This window comes from Microtus oregoni, unplaced genomic scaffold (assembly GCF_018167655.1).
Source record: "Microtus oregoni isolate MIOR12 unplaced genomic scaffold, Mior012 000021F_ref0000039, whole genome shotgun sequence".
NCBI lineage: Eukaryota > Metazoa > Chordata > Mammalia > Rodentia > Cricetidae > Microtus > Microtus oregoni.
Genome location: NW_024543080.1, coordinates 6,003,957 through 6,024,854, shown reverse-complemented (window position 1 = coordinate 6,024,854; position 20,898 = coordinate 6,003,957). Strand labels below are relative to the sequence as shown.

General features: G+C 45.6%; 1 protein-coding gene across 4 annotated transcripts in view; it reads right to left on the bottom strand.

Annotated features, from left to right (window-relative positions):
- The window catches only part of G3bp2 (G3BP stress granule assembly factor 2), a 77,891-nt gene that overhangs the window by 25,466 nt on the left and 31,527 nt on the right, over positions 1 to 20,898 (bottom strand). Inside the window, exon 1 of one of the 4 annotated variants that reach the window (XM_041671316.1) lies at positions 3,261 to 3,476. The exons of 1 other annotated variant lie outside the window; for it this stretch is intronic. The gene's annotated coding sequence lies outside the window, so the exon portion shown is untranslated. Of the gene's footprint in view, positions 1 to 3,065; positions 3,241 to 3,260; positions 3,477 to 20,898 lie in introns of those variants that run through there. 2 more of the 4 variants (XM_041671319.1, XM_041671317.1) reach the window with 2 other exon arrangements.

Below are 20,898 nucleotides of genomic sequence, written 5' to 3'. Positions count from 1 at the left end.
AGGAGCTCATAATCGGCCTTAACTCCAGCTCCAGGAGGATCTAACACCTTCTATACACACACATATACACACATGCAAGTACATAATTAGAAGGAACAAAAAATAAGTCCTTAAAAACTTTACAGTTCAGCCGGGCAGTGGAGGCGAATGCCTTTAATCCCAGCACTGGGGGGGGGGGCAGAGGCGGGCAGATCTCTTGAGTTCGATGCCAGCCTGGTCCACAAGAGCTAATTCCAGGACAGGCTTCAAAGCTACAGAGGAACCCTGTCTAGAAAAACCACAAACTTTACAATTCAATTTTCACGCCAAGCATGGTAGCATATACCTCTACTTCCCAGCACCAAGGAGGCAAAGGTAGGACGTTACCAGAAACTCCAGACCAGCCTAGGACACAAAGTAAATGTCAAGCTAGTTTGGGCTAAACAAGGATCCTGCCCCAATAAACCAAATAAATACAGTAATAAAATGCAAATCAACTTCCAGTGTGACAGCAACACAATATAGTAAGAGATCTTCCCAGCATTAGTACCACAACAAGACAGGGTAAAATACTCAGTAGTTAGATGATTACAATAAACCAATGCACAAAACAACATTCTTTTGCTGAGGGTTTGGAAAGAAACATTGCTTTGCTTTACTGATTATTATGCCCACATCTACCAGTGAAGGGCAACCATTAAAGACTTTTTTTGCTGGTTTTTTTTTTTTTTGAGTTTTTAAAACAGGGTTTCTCTGTGTTCCTGACTGTCCTGGAACTACTCCTGTAGACCAGGTGGCCTCGAACTCTTAAGAGAGCTGCCTGCCTCTGCCTCCCTCCCAAGAGCCGGATTAAAGTTGAGTGCCACCACCACCCTGCACAGGTCAACTAAACTCCACCACTTTCCATTCGGAGTAATCCAATCTGGGCTTCAGTGTAAACGCTAAAAGGTGTCACTCCATCATCTTCTTCATATCCATTCAACATAAAACGTAGGAAAACAATTTAGGAAACTAAGAAAATAACTTCTAATAATGGGTAATAATTCTGCAACATAAATTGCTGTCAAGAATCTAAAAGATATTATGATTATCTGTAAATTTCCAGTTGTTGATACTGAATTTTGTTATTTAATCTCTAAGGCAAATACAGCTAACAAACATTCCCTGCTAAAACAATGCCAACCACTTCTTCAAAGCTAGAACTCGCCTAACAGTCCAGTTTACTCGGTCACTAAGTTACATTCAGTCTAGCTATTAATTTTGTGGGTGGTTCACAGGCCAAACGCTGATCAAGAAACTGTAGCACGCCCCCTGAACTGCAGTGAATGGTGGTGGCAGGGCCTGGGTACTTCTGATGCCCCAGGTATGCTGAAGAGCCAGATCTTACCAAGGTTCACTTACTAAAGTATCCAATGACGTCATCATCCGCTCCTCCGATGGCCTGCCCCCTCCCGCTAGTGTCTAGTTCACTCCACTTCGGAGGTTTGCTTTCACCATCACTAGTATTTCAAGTCTAGTTTTTTGTGTTTTATTTTCCAAGACAGGGTTTCCTTGTATAGCTCTCCCTGGCTGTCCCGGAACTCACTCAGTGGACCAGGCTGGCCTTCAACTCGAGATCTTCCTGCCTCTGGACAGCAATTAAAATCGTACTCCCAAGCCCAGCACTATTTCAGTTCTGAATGTTAAATAACCTCTGCCACCAAGAAACATACTTGAAGCCCTTCTCATAATTGATTTTTCATAATGAAATAATTTGTACACAACCGAGATGAGAAGGAAAGAAACACATGACCTAAAGCTTAGTAAGAAGGGACAACAATATTCAGTCCTAAGATCCAAACTGAGCAAATCTTGGGTGGGGGAGCGAACAATGACGACAGAATCTCACTATGTAGCCTGGATGGTTTGTAAGTATGTAGACCAGGTTGGCCTCGAACTCACAAGATCCACCTGCCTCTGTCCCCCGAGTGCTGGGACACCGGGCCTGAAAACCTAAAGACCAGAAGGGGACCACTGGATTTGACAAAGGCAGTGTTTACTTAGAAACTTTGGTTCACATGCCTAGGGCTACATTAACAGCCAAATATGGACAAGAAATTACTATCATCTATTCCAGTGCGTCCTTTTCACTGCAGTTAATGGTTCCCCGAACTGGATACGTTCAACAACGAGGTCTGGTGTCTACAATCTAAAAACCAGACACCTTAACTCAAGTTAATAAATAGCACAACAATCATACCCGGAGGGAGAAGGGCAATTTTCCTTGATTCAGCTTTGGTGCACGTGTTTTGTTTTTAAAGAAGCAAAAGGCACCTCCTCAAACACTCGATTAAAAATCAGTTATATCTTGGGAGCAAAAATTATGAACACGACCTTATAATCCCAAAGCAGTATAGGGACACCTGAAGAAATTGGCTCTTAAGAGACGCAGGAAAACCTCGATCAAATTCCACTAACAAAACCCACACCATCTAAGGAAACTTACATTCTTCTCCCCTCACCCTCTAAGAAAAAAACAAAACAAAACAAAACAATTGTGTGTGGAGGGGAAGAAACCCATTCCCAAAACACTCAAACGTCTTTTTTTTTCCTGGGCTACTGGAGATCGCCTGCAGAAAAAAAGGACGGAGAGTCTTCGCTCGTTACAGCCCTCGTATCAGAACATGTTCGGGATAATGGGGGGGGGGGGGGTTCGAGCACCCGACAAGCGGAGCGGCGGCCACCTTCAACCCCGGATTCAGTTTCCGGGCACAGAAATGGTGCCCGGAGGCCGCTACTTTCGCATCTGCGTCGCTTCTGCCTCCGCCGACACGGCCTCCCTCCCCTCCCCCACGGGCGGGGCGACGATCGGGAACCAGGGCCGCAAACCAGCGGGGAGCCAGGCGGGTGGGCTTCCCACCCTGAAACCGCGTCTGCAGAAGCCCACCGGCCCGCTTCGCGGCTTGGCGCCCGTCGGCGCGCTCCCGGAGCTGCGGCGGACAGGGTCCCGCCGAGCAGCCTCATCCCGGCAAGCCCCAGCCCCACCTGTGCCCTCCTCTGCACCACGCGCGCGGGTCATTTTCCTCCCCACGCAGCCTCACGCTCACCTTGCAGAAAAGGCTCGGCTCGGCACACACGCACGCTCTCTGGCTGGCGTAGGCAGCCGGCGAGAACAATGTTTCTGCCGCGGCACCCCAGACAGCGAGCGCACACACCGGACGGTTGCTGAGAGCCGCGGAACCGAGCGAAATGTCCCCTGCCGACCACCACACCGACCGCCCCTTCTCGGCCCCCGTACACACCTCCAACCAACAGCGGCGGCGGGCACGTCGCGCGGAGGTCAGGAGTGTCGCGGGATCGGCCACAGCAGATTCTCCTTCCTCGACTAAGCCCGAGGCTTGGGAATCCGGAGACCTGCGAGCTCGGGCCCCTCGAAGCCGCCTCTTCCCCAGAGCCTAGAGCTGCAACGAGCCACAAGAACACGGACGTCCCGCCCCCTTTGCCGCCGCCCCCTCTTATTGTTTTACCCCTGCCGAAAGGGCTAGGGAACCCCCCAGAACAACGCCAGCCAATCAGACATCACCATGGAGAGCAGGACCCAACCCTCTCGCGTCCCTCTGCGGAGCATGCGCAATACGGCGCCGCGCTCGCGCACTCGGGCGTCCGGAAAGCCAGGGAACCGGAACCGGCCTAGAGCCCGGGCGAGAGCCCGCTGATCTGACGTCACAAGGAAGCTGCCTTTCTTGCTGTGATGCTGAGCCTCCGGTCCTCTCAGGTGGCGCGAACAAAAAAAAAAAAAAAAAAAAAGCTGGCTCCCCGCTGAGCAGTGTCTTTACTAAAGGATGGTCTTGGCGCTTTTATTCGTGCTAAGACGTCCCTAAACTGCAGGTTGCTGCATTAGCGGAGCATTAAAATGCAGTGTTCAACTCTGCACAGGGAGCGCACCTATTCTGCTTATTGACCTGTTTTAGGAAATGGAGGTTTTAAGCCTTTCAAGTCAATGTCATCCAGCTAGTTTAAAAGGGTTGCTGAGTCGTGCGTGGAGTATGAGAAAACAAAAAAACAAAAAAACCTTGGCCTGTATACACAGACTTGGGTCTCTTGTATGGCCTTGACCATCCTTAAATGGAACCAAGCATTTACAAACGAAGGCTCAAAGGCTTGAAATTTCAAAACAAAACAAAACAAAAATGTCGTTTACAGATCTGGGACCCAGTTATGGATACTACATTGCCTCATGGATCTTGATTCATGGGGGAAAAAATCATTGTTCCTTTGCCACGTATAGATCCGGCAACGTTTTCAATATTAAGATAGCGGAAGAAATTGGGAATGCTCAGAAGGGCAACCAGAGGAGAATAGAAACATCTGAACCAAGCATGATGCAGGCAGAAATATATCATCAGTTTTTCCTCACACTCCTATAATGGTGATTTTAATGTATTTCCTAAAAGTAAAAAAGGTTCACAAAAGGCAACACCGATATTTGAGCCTCCAAAATCTACACTGGTATTACTTTGGATGACTTAATAATTTGTATATGCAAAGTATATAGGCAGACCATCACTTATTAAATGAAAATGAGGTGGTTTCCCTTATTGTATTACATATGCAGATTACCTTAAAAGTGTACTACTTATAGATCAGGCAGTCCTCGGAGTATTTTATGAAATCACTTATGTCTCACAGAAACCCAAAGTTCACCTATTTGAATGCACATTTTACAAACACAGAAAGTAAGGCTTAAGAGGTCTGTTTACCCAAGGACACACACCTACTACTCATCTCAGCCAGGCATGGAAGGACACACTTGTAATCCCAGCACCTGGGAAGCAGAGGCAGGGAGGTAACCACAAGTTCTAGACCTACAAATTTGGTTTACAAAGCAAATTCCAGGCCAGCTAGGGCTACATAAGGAGACTGTCTCAATCATAAATGAACAAACAATTACTCATTTCAACAGGAGCAGTCTGTGGCTACAGCCTACGCCCTTAATTGTAAACTACAGAATGATGCTATTATTAACTGCTAAAATTTCAACTGTTTCCAGCCACATACAGTGCTTTTTGTTTGTTTGTTCTGTTTTTGATGTCTAAAGACAAGGTTTCTCTGTGTAACCCTGGCTGTCCTGGAACTCACTCTCTAGACCAGGCTGGCCACAAACTCAGAGATAGGCCTACCTCTACCTCTCAGGTACTGGGATAAAAGTGTGTGATACCGTGCTTGGCTCCATGCGGTGTTTTTATAAGTATTCTTTGTCCTGTAACCTAGAATAAAGATGGAAGTTTCTTGTTTGTTTGTTTGTTTGTTTTTGTTTTTGCAGCTTTGGAGCCTGTCCTGGAACTAGCTTTTGTAGGTCAGGCTGGTCTCAAACTCAGAGAGATCAGCCTGCCTCTGCCTCCCAAGAGCTGGGATTAAAAGTGTGCACCACCAACACCTGGAAGATGGAAGTTTCTTGAGAGTGGGTCTCAGGCCTTCATGTTCATGCAAATGAGATCTGGGCTTTTATAGTACTTCCCAGTGTTTCTGACTCTGCAGGTGTGTGGGGAGGCCTGAGAATTTGCATTTCTCACAAGTGCCCAGGGGATTCTGTTACTGCCACTCTAGGAACCAGTTTACCACTACTACGGCAGAGGCTGGCAAACTTCAAGAAAGAATCAACTACTATCTTCCTCTCCCCTCCTTTTATAATCTTTCAAAGCAGAAAAAAAAAATTCTCAGCTTAACTCTAGGCCTATACAAAAGCAAGCCTCAGGCAACCCCTGTCATTAAGACACAGCAGTAATTTGTTACCAGTTTAAAAAAAAAAAGACCCAGCTATCTCCAATTTTAGTAAATTACTCTAACCAATTCCCACAAGTAGCTAGCATTTTTTATTTCTTAAATGTCTCTCTAGTCTGCTCTGTGAATACCTCTGCATTCTGGTAGTCTTTGCCCGGGGTTGGAGACAGTAACAGACAGGCTAATCTCCCTGCCTTTCAAAATCACCATGAAGCAACCACTGTCCCCATGGACCAAGAGGGAGGTCAGACTGAAGGATACCCAGTGGAGAGGCTCAGGCCAAAAACCTGTCACCTTTGATTCCACGCTTTTATCAAAGCACACACCCAATGTTAGTGAACTTCCGCTCCCTCTACCTTCATCTACTCCAGATTAAACGCATCACTGATTCTGTTACGATGGTGGTTCAAGCCCACTGCAAACCCTTCCTACTTGGTTGTGACACAGCCACTTAATTCTTCATCCCTCTCACGAAAGCCGGGTCTTTTTTTCCCTTTGTTTTGTTTGTTTTTCAAGACAGGGTTTCTCTGTGCAGCCCTGGCTGTCCTGGAACTCACTCCATAGACCAGGCTGGTCTCAAACTCAGAGATCTGCCTGTCTCTACTTCCCCAGTGCTGGGATTAACAGCATGTGCCACCACTGCCAGGATAAAAGCCAAATCTTTCACAGCTATAAATCAGGTGGCATTCCCCAAACCTCCTAAGGCAATACTGAACTTAATTCCTTACCAAGGCCTACGAGGATTACCTAATACTATCCTGAACCTGCTAATTCTACCTTTCTTCCCGCCATGTTCCTCATGCCATCTCAGCTCTATTGACATTCCTAACTTCCCATCACAAGGTCTCTGATGTGAACCTTTGTCAAAAGTCTGAAAAAAAAAAAAATCCGTAAATTGTATCTGGTGATTCCCACCGTTAGCCAAAATTACTATGTCTTTCTTTCCTTTGTAATTAGTAATCATCTGCTTTGGAGTTATACTTTGAGACTGTGGCAGTTTGAATGAGAAATGTCCCTCCCTCATATGGTCACACATTTGAATACTTAGTCCCAGGTCGATGGGGCAGTTTGAAGAGGTTCTGAAGATGTGCCATCTAGGAAATAGGCAGTGGTTTTGAGAGTTTATAGCCTTGCCCCAATTCTAGTGTCCTGAGTCTGCTTCTGAAGATGTGATCTCTCAGCTTACCGGCCCTGCCTCCGTGCCTGTGGCCATGCCTTCCTATCAATGATGGACTCTGATCCCCCCCCAGAACCGTAAGCCAGAATAAACTCCTTCTATAGCTTGCATGTGGTCATGGTGTTAGCAGAGCAACAGAAAAGTAAGGAATATGCACAGACTCCTTATACCTGCGTCTACCACTGTGCCTTCTTTGGGGCACCCAGTTTGTTTCTTTAAAGGGGAAAAGAGTGGAAGGGTCTGAGCAAAGACTGATAAGGAAAGGAGGAAGTTGAGAACTCTATAGTTACAGCTGGTATGGTGGCACATGACTGTAATCCCAGCACTTGGGATGAGGGGGGAACACCATAAACTGGAGACCAGCCTGGGTAACACAGAGAGCATGTATTGAAAAAAAAGGAAAATCAAACCACAGGGCTGGCTCAGTGGTTAAGAGCAGCGGCTTCTCTTCCCGAGGCCCTGGGTTTGACTTACAGCATACAAACGGTGACTCGGAACCATCTGTAACTACAGTTGCCGAGGATCCGACACCGTCTTCTGCCTCCACAGTAGTGCGGATGTGTGATGCACTGACACACATGCAGGCAAAGCACTATCAGAAATAAAATCAAAATCAAAAGCACTGAAGCAATAACCTCCCAAACAAACACGCAGATAGCTAAAACATGTCAACTAAGTGCATACTGGAGAGACGTCTAAGGAAGGATGCTCCGGAAGTTTTATCCAGGTAACACAGATAAGACTGACAAGGTGAGAACGAAACTTTGGTGAATGTTCTTAAGAATGTTTTCTTAAACCACAGAGACAAAATAAAATAGAACATCTACGCTACTTCATTCAAAAATTTCTTGCTCTAATGCCAGTGTGCAGGCGGACTTGGACAATCATGGCCATCCCCTTCCCTGCTCCACTTCCTGCTCACAGCACTTCCCACTTCCCAGCACAGGCTATCAGTAGGCTCTTCCGGTTGTGGGCCTCTCCAGTGAACTCTGTAAAAGCCCTGGTTTTACCTACTCTGTGCAATGCCCATGTCTGCTACAAAACAGAAATTACAAGTAATTAATGGGGCTAGGGACCGCGCTCAGGAGCAGAGCACCTGCCTTGCTCTATGTAAAGCTTTGCTTTGAATTTGACCCCACCCTCCATTACATTATATTACATGCACACATAGTGTATCAATGAATTAAAAAATGTTGGTACTATTTGGCAGATAGAAATGAGCTATATCTAAGTACATACATATAATAAATACATTTTCAAATACTATATATATGAAAGAGAAGGAGTAACAGGATTACATTTACTTCCCTTAACCATATAAATTGACCATTGTTTTCTATTAGTACATAAATAAACTTAATTTTTTCCCCAATGGCTAGGCAGGTTAGTTTAGGTAATCAAATAAATTAGAAAATTAGGATATAACCAAATTAAGTGCAAGCTATATATTTGCACATTTTTACCACAAATGAAAATCATTGGATTAATAAAACTTAATGAGAAACCAACATGTAATTGATAAGAAACATAACAACATAATCATCTATATAAAAGGATGTCCGACAGGGGGGAAGAAAGTACATAGTATTAGTAAAACCTTGGGGGGAAGTTTCACTTAGAAGTTAAGATGAATTCATCCCTTCACAAATAAAAGCTCTGTGAGGGGTGTGCGTGCGTGCGTGTAGGACACGCACATATCTAAAGCTCTAAATTTAAATATTTAAGAATATTCTGTGGCCAGGTAGTGATAGCTCACGCCTTTAATCCCAGCTGTCAAGGAGGCAGAGGCAGACAGATCTGTGTGAGTTCGAGGACAGCCTGGTCTACAGACCTAGTTCCAGGACAGTCAGAGATATACAAAGAAACCCTGTCTTGGAAAAAAGTAAAAAATAAAAAACGGCCAGTGGAAGAAAAGATACCGAGACAGCACCATGTCCTTTCTACCTTCAGGTCAGCTTAGAGAGGAACACAGCCAAGCATCCTTTGTTCAGGGTCAGCATCAGCCCCACCTCCCACCTATGTGTTTCCAGGGTAACTGCTTCTTTATTGTCTGGTAGCTGAGCAGGACTGCGGATCCATGGCTGCAGAACACTTATCTCAGCAGAAGCATGGCGAAGCTTTGGGGTTAAGGCATGAACCTCCCTATGAATCAAGATGTGCCCCATCTTTCTCATCAGACCATAATCTTGGCTTTCTAAACATTTAGTCTACATCCTCTGGCCTCCAGACAACCACTCAGAACTCTGCCTTATGGACTCGCCTTATCTCACTGTTTGTATACGGCCTGGCACCTGCTCAGAACTGGCAGGAGCTCCCACTGCTCGCCTCTGTGCAGTCAGGCTTTAGTGACTCAATGCAGCCTCATCCTAACTCCAGAAACATGACCCCAAGTTACCCATGCTCGTGGTGGTGACCTGAAAAGGGAAACAGAACTGAAAGTAACAGATTGCTTATTACTCGAAGTAAAACACGTTGACATGCTGATAGCGTCAGAATCAAAGATTTGCAGGGTTTCTTTGTGTAGTCCTGGCTGTCTTGGAACTCACTCTATAAACCAGGCTGGCCTCAAACTCACAGAGATCCACCTGCCTCTGCCTCCTGAGTATTGGGATTAAAGGCATGCGCTGCCACCACCCAGCTTTGTTTTTCCTTCTAACTAATAAAAAATATATAGAATCCAAGCCAGGCAATGGTGGTGCATGCCTTTAATCCCAGCACTCGGGAGGCAGAGGCAGGCGGATCTCTGTGAGTTCGAAGCCAGCCTGGTCTACAAGAGCTAGTTCCATGACAGGCTCCAAAGCTACAGAGAAACCCTGTCTTGAAAAACCAAATAATATATACATATATATATATATATATAATTTATTTGGTATTTATTTGAAAAAAGAAAAAAATATATATATCAAAAGACTTCCAGTACCTTAAGTAAATGAGTAAAAAGAAAATTGGGGGTGGAGCTTTTCTACAAGAAGTAGAGAGATTATTTTGTTGTTGCTGTTTGTGTTTTTGAAGACAGGGTTTCGCTTGCATAGCCCTGGCTGTACTGGAACTCACAGAAATAGAGAGGTTTTAAAAGCACTTATTAATAAAGATGGGCTGCGGAGACGGCTCAGAAGGCAAAGCGCCTGCTGTGCAAGCCTGCTGACCAGACATCGATCCTGGAACCTTCCCAAAGGTGAAGCAGGAAACCAGTTCCACAAAGTTACCTCTGACCTCCACACACTTGCTCCAGCATGGGCCTCCCCCCCATAAATAAGCCATATTAAACAAGATGTTTCTCGTTTACCTGTGTAAATGGATTTCTCTCCACAGTGGTTTAAACCAGACCCTAAGTCTATGCATGTTTGAGGAGCTTGTAAAATCACAAACATTTTGCATACATATGTGTAATTGTGGGGTTTTTTTCTGAAAGGGCACATTTCATTGGCTCCTAAAACATATTTACAACCCAAAAGGTTGGACGGAGTATGTGGCTCGAATCAATAACTCTCGTTTAGCTCTGGAAGCCTGGAGTTTGATCCCAGCACTGCGCGCCAGGCAGGGAGCACCGCACACGCAGGTAAGGTAGCATACATACACTTTCAATCATCAGAAGCTCAGACATCCACAGCTGCAGAGTGAGGACAAGGCCAGCCAGCGAGGCTAAGGCCGGCCAGGTGGTCACGGACTAGACAGCAGGGACAAGTGCATGGTCTTCAGACACAGTCCCCAAAGAGGACATACACTTCCTTTGAGCTAATCATAGAAAACCAAATTTAAAAAAAGAAAGAAGAAAAGAAAAAAGACAGTAAATATCATAAACAAAGTAGATATTGAAAGAAACTCCAGGATTGGGGAGAAAGTTCAGTGCCAGAGGGCTTCCCTAGTATGAGCAAGACCCTGGGTTCAATCCCTATCACCGCCAAAAAAAAAAAAAAAAAAAAAAAGGAAGAGAAAATTTAAAATCTAATGTAACATACACACATGATAAGTTTTAAATGGATAGTCCAGTAAGCATATGCTTATGGCCCTGAAAATGTGATAAAATCTTTATCTATATTGTTTCTATTTACTAATAGGCTAAAAAGACGATGGGATACTTTGTACAAAGCTGCCTGTTTTCTATCAAGGATTATATAACCAAACCTAAAGTTTGGAAGGGGGATAATAATGCATATTGAGCTTCCCTCCCCAAACATAGGATATTATTTTTTTGTTGTTGTTGTTTATTTTGTTTTGAGTCAGTGTCTCACAATGTAGCCCTCAATTTCTTTTCTTTTTTCTTTTTTTTTTTTTTTTTTGGTTTTTCGAGACAGGGTTTCTCTGTGGCTTTGGAACCCTTGTAGATCAGGCTGGCCTCGAACTCGCAGAGATCTGCCTGCCTCCGCCTCCCGAGTGCTGGGATTAAAGGCGTGCACCACCACGGCCCAGCTGTAGCCCTCAATTTCAATGGTCTGAACCTGCTATATAACCAGGCTGGCCTCAAACTAACAAGAGATGCAGAGATCTGCTGCCTCTGCCTCCTGGGTGCTAGGATTGAAGAAGTATGCCTACATCATAATAATAGGATTTTTTTAAAAATAAATAAAGTTGAGCATGATGGCTCAAACCTGTAATTCTAGCACTCCGGAGGCTGAGATAGGAGATTATCAAAAGTTTGAAGCCAGAGGTCTGAAGAGAAGGCTCAGTGTTTAAGAGAATGTGTTGTTCTTACAGGAGACTTGGGTTTGATTCCCAGCACCCACACAGTGGTTCACAATCATTTGTAACTTCAATTACAAGGGATCCTTTGCCTAACACACCAGGAATGCACCTGGTGCACATACATACATGCAGGTCAAAGAATCACACATATACAACAAAATAAATCTAAAAATAAAAATATGAAGCCAACCAGGACTACATAATTCCAGAGTAAAATCTCATCTTTAAAAAAAAAAAAAAAAGCTGGGCGGTGGTGGCGCACTCCTGTAATCCCAGCACTTGGGAGGCAGAGGCAGGCGGATCTCTGTGAGTTCGAGGCCAGCCTGGTCTACCAAGGGAGTTCCAGGACAGGCTCCAAAGCTACAGAGAAACCCTGTCTCGAAAAACCCAAAAAAATAAATAAATAAATAAATAAAAGTTGTAGCCAAGCAGAGGTAGCAGCACACCTTTAGGGTTAGGGCTAGGATTAGGAGGGAAGCAGAGGCAGGTGGATCTATGTGAGTTCAAGGCCAGCCTGATCTACAGAACAAGTTCCAAGACTGCCAGGCTGTAACACAGAGAAAACCTGTCTCGAAAAAACAAAACAAAAGTCATATTTATTAATTCATAAAGTCATATTTATTAATTATGTGTTTTCACTATAGAAAGGATACATTCAAAGAAGGACTTAGCACAATAAAGTTTAAGATTTGTACACAGTGAGAACAGAGAAAAGAAATGACTGCATTCAGCAGCACTCAGAATTGCTAGAAGGGATGGCACTTAGCTGAGGTAGTAGTGGCTTTGTCTGTGTTTTTTGATGAGTCACTCTCATGCTAGAAAATTATTCTGTCCCCGGGCTCTGTTCCCAGGCCCGTGAGTTGTCTTGCAGATGTAGCCGGACACAAAGTGCACAGCTTCACGATCACTGCCCAGGCCTAGGCTACAGCAGTGATGAGCTGGCAACCACAGCCTCAACTGCTGCCAGATTAGGTTCAAATCAGGTCACAATCTTCAACAGCACCACACCTCAGAAAGGGGGAGGGAGGCAAAGAAAGAAACGTTTTTATTCTGCCTGAGCTGGGCGGTGGTGGCGCACGCCTTTAATCCCAGCACTTGGAAGGCAGAGGCAGGCGGATCTCTGTGAGTTCAAAGCTAGCCTGGTCTACATAGAAAATTCCAGGACAGCCAAGGCTGTTATACAGAGAAACCCTGTATCAACCCCCCTCCCCAAAAAGAGTATCCCCCTTGTACACATATTATAGAAAAACATCTCATGCAAAATCTACTTTCATCACAGAAGCGATGAGCAAGAATGTATCCACTCAAGGACAAACTACATTTCCTCCCTATTTTTCTCTGCAAACTGAGAAAATGTGTAACAGCTTTAAGCATTTAGAAGCTGTACTTTTGTTTCTCATAGCATGGGGAGAAGTCTGGTGACATTTCTTATAAAAGTAGAATCTTGAGGGACTGGAAGCAGAAGCTAGGACAACAATCAATCAACAGGTTGGAGAGGAGGACAAACAAATCCGCGGGGCTAGGAGAAGCACTTATGTGCAAGCCTGAGGACCCGAGACTGAGCCCCTCGGGAACCCGTGTGAGAGTGGAAGGAGCGAGCACATTCCACAAGCTGTCCTGAGCGCCACGCATTAGTGTGATGTGTTGGGGCCCACTGCCATCTCCCCCCACACCACAATAAAAATAAAGTTTAAAAACTAAAATCTGAAGCCGGGCGATGGTGGCACACGCCTTTAATCCCAGCACTCGGGAGGCAGAAGCAGGCGGATCTCTGTGAGTTCGAGACCAGCCTGGTCTACAGAGCTAGTTCCAGGACAGGCTCCAAAGCCACAGAGAAACCCTGTCTCGAAAAACCAAAAAATATAAAAAAATAAAAATAAAAACTAAAATCTGTAGAGCGATTGTTCATTCGTGCCCATTTGCTTGGGGATAACTTTTCCAGTCATGCCTGGTATGAGAAACAAGCCATCATTGCTAATTTGATGGGTACAGAGAAGTAGCACCCAGCGAAGGAGCACGTTCAAGGTGCTGTGTGTTTTCACATCATAGAGCCTCTGTTGTCTGTGCTTCTGCTTTGCTTGCTAAGCCAAGATACTTTCACAGTAGCAATAGAGGCCCGTGAAGGAAAAACTCCTTCTGGTCCGAAAGAATGTTGTCTCTGGCCTCGACTGAGACCTAACATTCCAGGTAGACAAGCTGAGGTAGATTGGCTGAGGGACGACTCCTCAAAAAGGGGGACCACTCCTAGGAAGGTGGGCTCAGTATAGGGCCCAGCCACGACAGGCTCAACAGATATCACCCAGGCACCACCTAGGAACAGACTATCAAAGGAATACCTAATGCTCTAACCATTATAGATAGGATCACCTGATGTCCATTAGCCCAGCACACTCACCAGGACACCCCTAGACACTTGCCAGTCTATCAGGGGTCCTGAACCTTAGAAATCCCTTACCCCAATCTCTGCTATGATAAAAACCCCACCCTAACTGATCTCAAGACTCTCCAATGGTGCCAATGTGTTGGACATGAGGCGAATCTGAGTTCACTTGAATAAGAATAAAGCCTCTTTACTTTTACATACAGGACTTGGTCTCCATAGTGGTCTTTTGGGGGGTTTCCATAATCTTGGCATAATACTCACCTTAAGCCACGTTAAAGAGATAGGTGGGATAATTATTCCTTTAATGCAATATTATACTTTTCTTTCCCAGAATTCCCAGCCCAGCACATCCCTAGAGGCTGCCATTAACTGCCATGAGCTGCCATCCACCTTTCCGAGTCAAGTCAAGATTTTTTCATTGTTTTGTTTAATTTTGTATCGTTTGAGACAAGGTCTTACTATGTGGCTCTAGTTGTCCTGGCTGGCCTTGAACTCACAGAACTCCACTCGCTTCTATCTCCCGAGTACTGGGATTAAAAGCAAACATTACTACAGGCTGGTCCTGTTTCTCTCTGTTAGATGCTGGCTAAACTCAAGCATACTTTTTCTGATACTTCCGCTTTCTCCCTCTTTTCCCTAAAGTTCTCCCCCACCACACGATTAGACTGCTTGCTCCCCATGTGTCCGACCTACATGTCAGCGTGTAGTATGGCCTTTTTCCCTTCTTTTCCATTTTCCTCCTCCAGGCAGCTGCCCAGATTCACAGCTTGCCTGCCCTCAGGGCTGTTCATTTGATCTCTAATAAAACCATCCTCAAGCTTCTCTGAGTCCATTTTAAAATTCTTTTATTAATGAGACAATGCCAAAAAGGGACCCCACTTCCTCTGGTGTCAGACTAACCTCACACTCTTTCACACAGAGCAGCTACAGCTTGCTTTAGGGAAGAGGCACAACACAGCACCTGTAACCCCCGACATGCCACAGTCTCCCCAAGTCCCCTGAACATTCAAATAGATTAGTCAAGGTCTGACTCACAAAACCTCCCTTGTACTTTGTCCTACAGCATAAAGTTACCTTGGTCCACAAAACCAAACGTGAATGTCTGAGAAAAGGCACCCTGCCACGGTTTAGGGAGCATTTTACTTGCTGTTTGAGAATGAGAAGCAACAGCTCGGAAACCTGGGAGGACATTAGATGGAATCTTTGAACATTTGGTGGAAACTATTGATAAAAATAATTCATAAAATAGGTCCTTCCATTTTCTTATCGATGTCAAAACGCCACTTCACCTCTAGCCATACATTTAGTGTTAAATATTTTTAGGCTAAAAAAAACAAAAGGGGGCTGAAGATATGGCTCAGTGGTTAAGAGCACTGGCTATTCTTTCAGAGGACCCAGGTTCAATTCCCAGCACCCACACAGCAGCTTACAACTGTCTGCAACCCCGTTCCAAGGAATCTGATATCATCACACCAATGAACATAAAATAAAGTTAAATAGTTTTTAAATAAATAAATAAATAACCAAAAATGTTGACCTACTATACGAAATAGTTCATAAACTGTTCACAAAGATATTGTTAGACAATAAAATGACCCCAGAGAGAAGACCCAGTGAGGAACACAACCCCTCCTAGCTGGGAGCTGGTTGTAACTTGTGACTCTTAGCAAATCATTATGAATTTTATACTGTCAGTCTCTTTTAAGAAGGCTGAGTTTAATTTTACATGCTTTGGTCTACATTTTTCACTTTTTATTTTCACCTGGATTATATTTCCAGTAGAATTAATAACATCAAAAAATCATGATAGCTACAGATAAGAATACAGATGCATTTCACAATGCTGAGCAAAAAGCAGACAGCAAAAGAAGACGCACTAGGGTGTGGTGTGTATACCTTTAATCCCAATCCAGAGGCAGAGGCTGAAGGAACTCTGTGTGTATGAGGCCAGCATGAGCTGCATAGAGAGTTCTAGACCAGCTGGGGATATGTAATGAGACCCTGGAGGGAGACAGACAGACAGACAGAGAGACAGAGACGGAGAGAGACTTACTTTATAACCCTGTTGGTATAAAGTGTTAAAGAAGTAGCAGATGTAGCGAAAGTCACCCTGAAAGGAGACGGCACAGCAGGGCTTCCCAGGTGCTGCTAGGGTTTGTGTCTTTAGATCTGGATGTCGTTTACGTGGCAGGCTCAGTTTGCAAGGTTTCATTAATATGTCTCACGCTTCTTCTCTGTACACAGGTTAGATTTCAACAGAAGCAAAAACTACATATAACTAGCCATGGTGACACACACTTTTAAGATAGGCAGATCTCTTTGAGCTCCAAGCCAGTCTGGTCTACACAGTGAGTTCTAGGACAAGCAGGACTACACAGTGAAACTGTCGCAAAGAAACCATCCCTGCCCCAAAACACAGACAAACAAACATAAAAACTATAAAAAAGTCACAAAGGTCACCACGAGTCCTGCACCAGTGAGGTGTCTGGGTAGAAACCAACGTTAGGGGGCTGATTTTGCAGCTGGCTGGGGAGAGTGTACTAGTCTAGCAAGCAGGAGGCCCTGGGCTGGATCTCAGGTTTGCAAATACAACAAGACTAAGCCATTAGAGTGCAAAATAGGAGAACCAGCAGAGGTGCAAAGTGGACCAGAGAAGGCTCAGACTGGGTAGGGCAGGGATCGGAGGACTGCTCCTGAAGCAGGCCGACCGAAATTGTCGCATTTAGTTTACTTATGGGTGCCTATGCGCCTATGTAGGCTAAGCAAGCGCACCACCACCTGACTACACTCCCATCACCCCTGGAGTTGCTGCTGCTTCTACTTTTCTTTTTTGAAACGGGGCTTACTTGTCTGGGAACTTGCTACATCAACTGTTCTGTCCTTGAACCAGCATCTCTGCCTCCTGAGCACTGAGACTAAAAGTCTGCACCACCCGGCCTGGTCTGGAGCTTCTTCAGGAATTGACCCCTACCCCCACCCCCCCCCAAAAAAAGAGAAGAAAAAAAGTTCTAAAATGGTCCGTGGTGACAGCAGCACAGTCCGTAAATGTGATAAAAGCCCCTGAACTTTATACTTTAAGGAAAGCTAAACAAAAGCCAAAACCAATATTGGGAGTCTGGCAACACTGTCACCCGACCCACTCTGTCCTTGGAGATTGGACGCGCACCGGGAATGGTGCAGATGTTCAGTGTCAGCGGCCTCCCTGACTTCCACCTGCTACTCCCCTTCTCTCTGAGAATACTGCTCAGCAGGAGTCAGTATTGTGGGTGGCTGCGGTTGTTCCAGACCTGGGGAGCACGCTAAAATCACCCTCCCAAACTACTGATGCCTGGGTTGTACCCTACAAATTTCTTATTCAGTCTGTATGGATTGAGAAAGAAAACCCCCACAAAGAAGCTGTGTCTCCAGAGACTGCCTGATTACAAGTTCAGAGCTATGAGGAGACTGGAATGCTACAGGTCCAGAGGTCACCTTATCTTGGGCTACCTTTAACCCCTAGGATCAGTCATTCCTTGCCCATCTTTGTGTCGGAACTAACATCTTATGACTAATAGAGAAACCTTTGGAATCTATTGATGTAGCAGACTCAGGTGGCTTCCACCAACCCAAGAGCTGAAAATGTCATCAGATAGCATCTTAGGCCTATGGGAAAGCCTCTCTCTCACTTGCTGGAACTACCTCTAATGTAGCCACCAGTGTATTTTAACTTCCCTTAATTTAGGAGTTTCTTTGCTCTGTAAAATTATGAAACTGCTTCTGTGTTGTAACACAGAATTTGGGACAACCCAAATCCATGTTCCCAGGCCATGGCCAATCATAATGGTACCAGAATAAATTATCTTTTAGTCCCTTAAGATGAGAGCAGTGGATCTGCACCAACAACATCTGATCTACAAATACTGCTGCTAAGCCAGGCGGTAGTGGCGCACGCCTTTAATCCCAGCACTCGGGAGGCAGAGGCAGGCGGATCTCTGTGAGTTCGAGACCAGCCTGGTCTACAGAGCTAGTTCCAGGACAGGCTCCAAAGCTACAGAGAAACCCTGCCTCGAAAAAACAAAAACAAAAACAAAAACAAATACTGCTGCTAGGAGCACAGACAATCACCACGGAGATGGGTCAGTCAACAAACAGGAAAGGGGCGAGGATGCTGAGGATTGCTGAGAAGTTGAGGCAGCCTGGGCTACCCAATGAGTCCCAGGGCAGCCGGGACTACAGTGTGAGACCTGTCTTTAAAAATAAATAAACACAATAAAAATAAAAACAAAAACAAAACCCTACCACTTTCCCTTTTTCCTTTCCCTTTAAAACCCAAAAATTGGGGGGGGGGGGACTAGGAGAGAGAGAGTCTAATGGACTCCCAACTGGTCTTGAATTCACTGGGCAGTGAGGATGGCCTTGAACTCCTGATCCTCCAGCTCCAGTCTCCTACTGATGAGACAGCAGTTACCCAGGCAACAGTGCCGTGCTCGGCTGGATTACCTTATCTTTCAATGCAGGGATTCTGTGACAGAGTTTCATTCTGTCCCCGCTCAGGCTCCTTGACCTAAATTCTGGAAGCTCCTATGCTGACTCCCTGTTCTCTGGACTTGTCCACTGAAAATGTGATCCCTGCCTTGGCTGACCTCCCAGGAATGGTTACCCAGACCACCTGTCAGTTTTGAGGTTGCTTTCCCCATTGCTTGCCTTTATTGCTACTGAGACGTCAAGCATACCTTGAAGCAGACTTTCAATTAGAGAAGGAGCCAGGATTTGGACCAATGAAAGGAGGTGGGCACTGGAGTCCACATAATGAAATATGGGGGGGGGGACATGAAAATTCTAGGTGTGAAGGAATACATATGGTCTCAGAAGGCTATCGAGAAGGAGTTGCAAATGGGCGGGCTTCAGGCCCCATCCAGCATGCAATGGTTCTACTTAAACGGGCTTAGAAAAGAAAGATAACACTTAAAACTTAGTTGTGTTTCCCATCAAAACCCAAACATCCAGTTTCTCATGGAAAAGATAATATGGGGCTGTCAAGACGGCCCAGCGGGTAAAGAGCTTGCCTGGGCAACAGTGAGACACCCACCCTACTCCCCAGAAGACACTCTTGTTAGTAATACCTGAAAGAATAGTTGTCAGGTTGAGAGTGTTATGCCCAGACCATAGAGTCCCCCAAAACCAACCAGGAGCCCGAGTCCTACATGTGAAGCAAAGAGCCTTTATTCTTACACAAGTTTGCAAACTTGGTCTCCCAGGGTGTCCAACAGGAGTCCAATGTCTGGGAGTGATCGGAGCGCCCCAAGCTCAGTTGGGGGGGTGAGGGATTTCTAAAGTTCAGGACCCCTGATTGAATGACATTTGTCTAGGGGTGTCCTAGTGAAAAGCAAAGGCTGTGTGCTAGCAGGTGATCCTATCTACAGTGCTGGGAACCTTAGGAATTTCTTTTGGACGGTTTGTTTCTGGGTGGTGCCTTTGTGGTCTTTCTGGAACCAGATATTGCCTTAGGGTGAACTACTGAGACTCAGGCCTCTCTTGAGCTTGTCACAGCTGGGTCCTACAAGAGCACTCTGCAGGAAGTCCTTTCTCCGGTGGCCCCAGAAGAGACTGAAGAGGGCTCGATGGTCAAGAGCACTTACTACTGCTGTTGCAGAAAATCCAGGTTCAGTCCCCAGCATCCACATCAGGCAGCTCATAAGCACCTGTAACTGTGATTCTGAAAGACTGGTTGCCCTCTTCAGGCCTCACCTGCACACATGTGCACACACGTGTGTACTCCAGGCACAAACTCATACCCAGGAAATAAATAAATCAAAAAATCTCTCTTCAAAAACCTAACAGAAGAAGAGGAGGAGAGAAAGAGGGTGGAAGAAGAAAAACAGCACCTGGATGCCAGAGAGGGACAATTATATGAAAGAGTCACTCAGATGCCACAGGGTCCACTCATGATCCACAGTAAGCATTTTAACTCTGAAATCAAAACACCGCTTCTTTGCAATTGTCGTCATGATTGTCCCTGAACAGTGATAGTCTGAGCAAGGGTTAGGGGTTAGGGAGACACACACACACATGCACACGCACACGCACACGCACACGCACACGGTTTGGGGTGGAAGGGGATAGGGATGGGAGTGGAGGGGCTGGTCTAAGAAGTCCGAGGGAGACAGGGCACGCCCTTGTGGCCAGCAAGGACTGAGAAATGAAAGGGTGGGTCTGGAGGTCAGCAGTGGAGCAAGACTTACCACACAGATCTGAGAGCCGGAGAGCTGAGGCTGAGAAGACAGTGCTGGGAGAGGGGTAGAGGTCACTGACCCTGATCAGAGGGGCCACGACTAAGGGCTATACGGCGGCCACCACAGCAAAGATGGCTCAGACCACACAGATATGGGACAGAGCCAGGCAACACCAACAGAAGCTACTGGAGCCAGGCAGCACGAAGAAGGGTATGGCTGGCAGCCACACACTGAAGACAGGACACATAGGGCACAAACTGAGAGGATGTCAAAGATTTGGGTGGTAGCCTTCAAGAGATTTTAGAAAAAAAGAGCTGGAGACCAGACAGTCAGGAGTTAAGACAGTGTGTGGTGAGGAAGTCAGAGGTGCCGAACAAATCCACAGATGTTTATGATAGTGAGTGAGGTTTGAGTAGTGTTTGTTTTGGCTGTGGAGTTGCTAGGCTATGACAAGCACACTAAACAGTTCTGTGGCCACCTCTGATGTCTGTAATTCAAATCACCTACTTTGTGTGTGTGTGTCTCTATGTGTGTATGTCTCTGCATGCACGCACAGATGCACACCCACGTGTGTGTATGGTGTGTGTGTATACACATATGTGTAGGGGAGTTTGCCATTTAAGCTACACTGGTTGGCCAATGAGCCCTCAGGATCTGCCTGTCTCTGATCCCAGACTCCTACCTCAGGTGTTGGGATTAGAGGA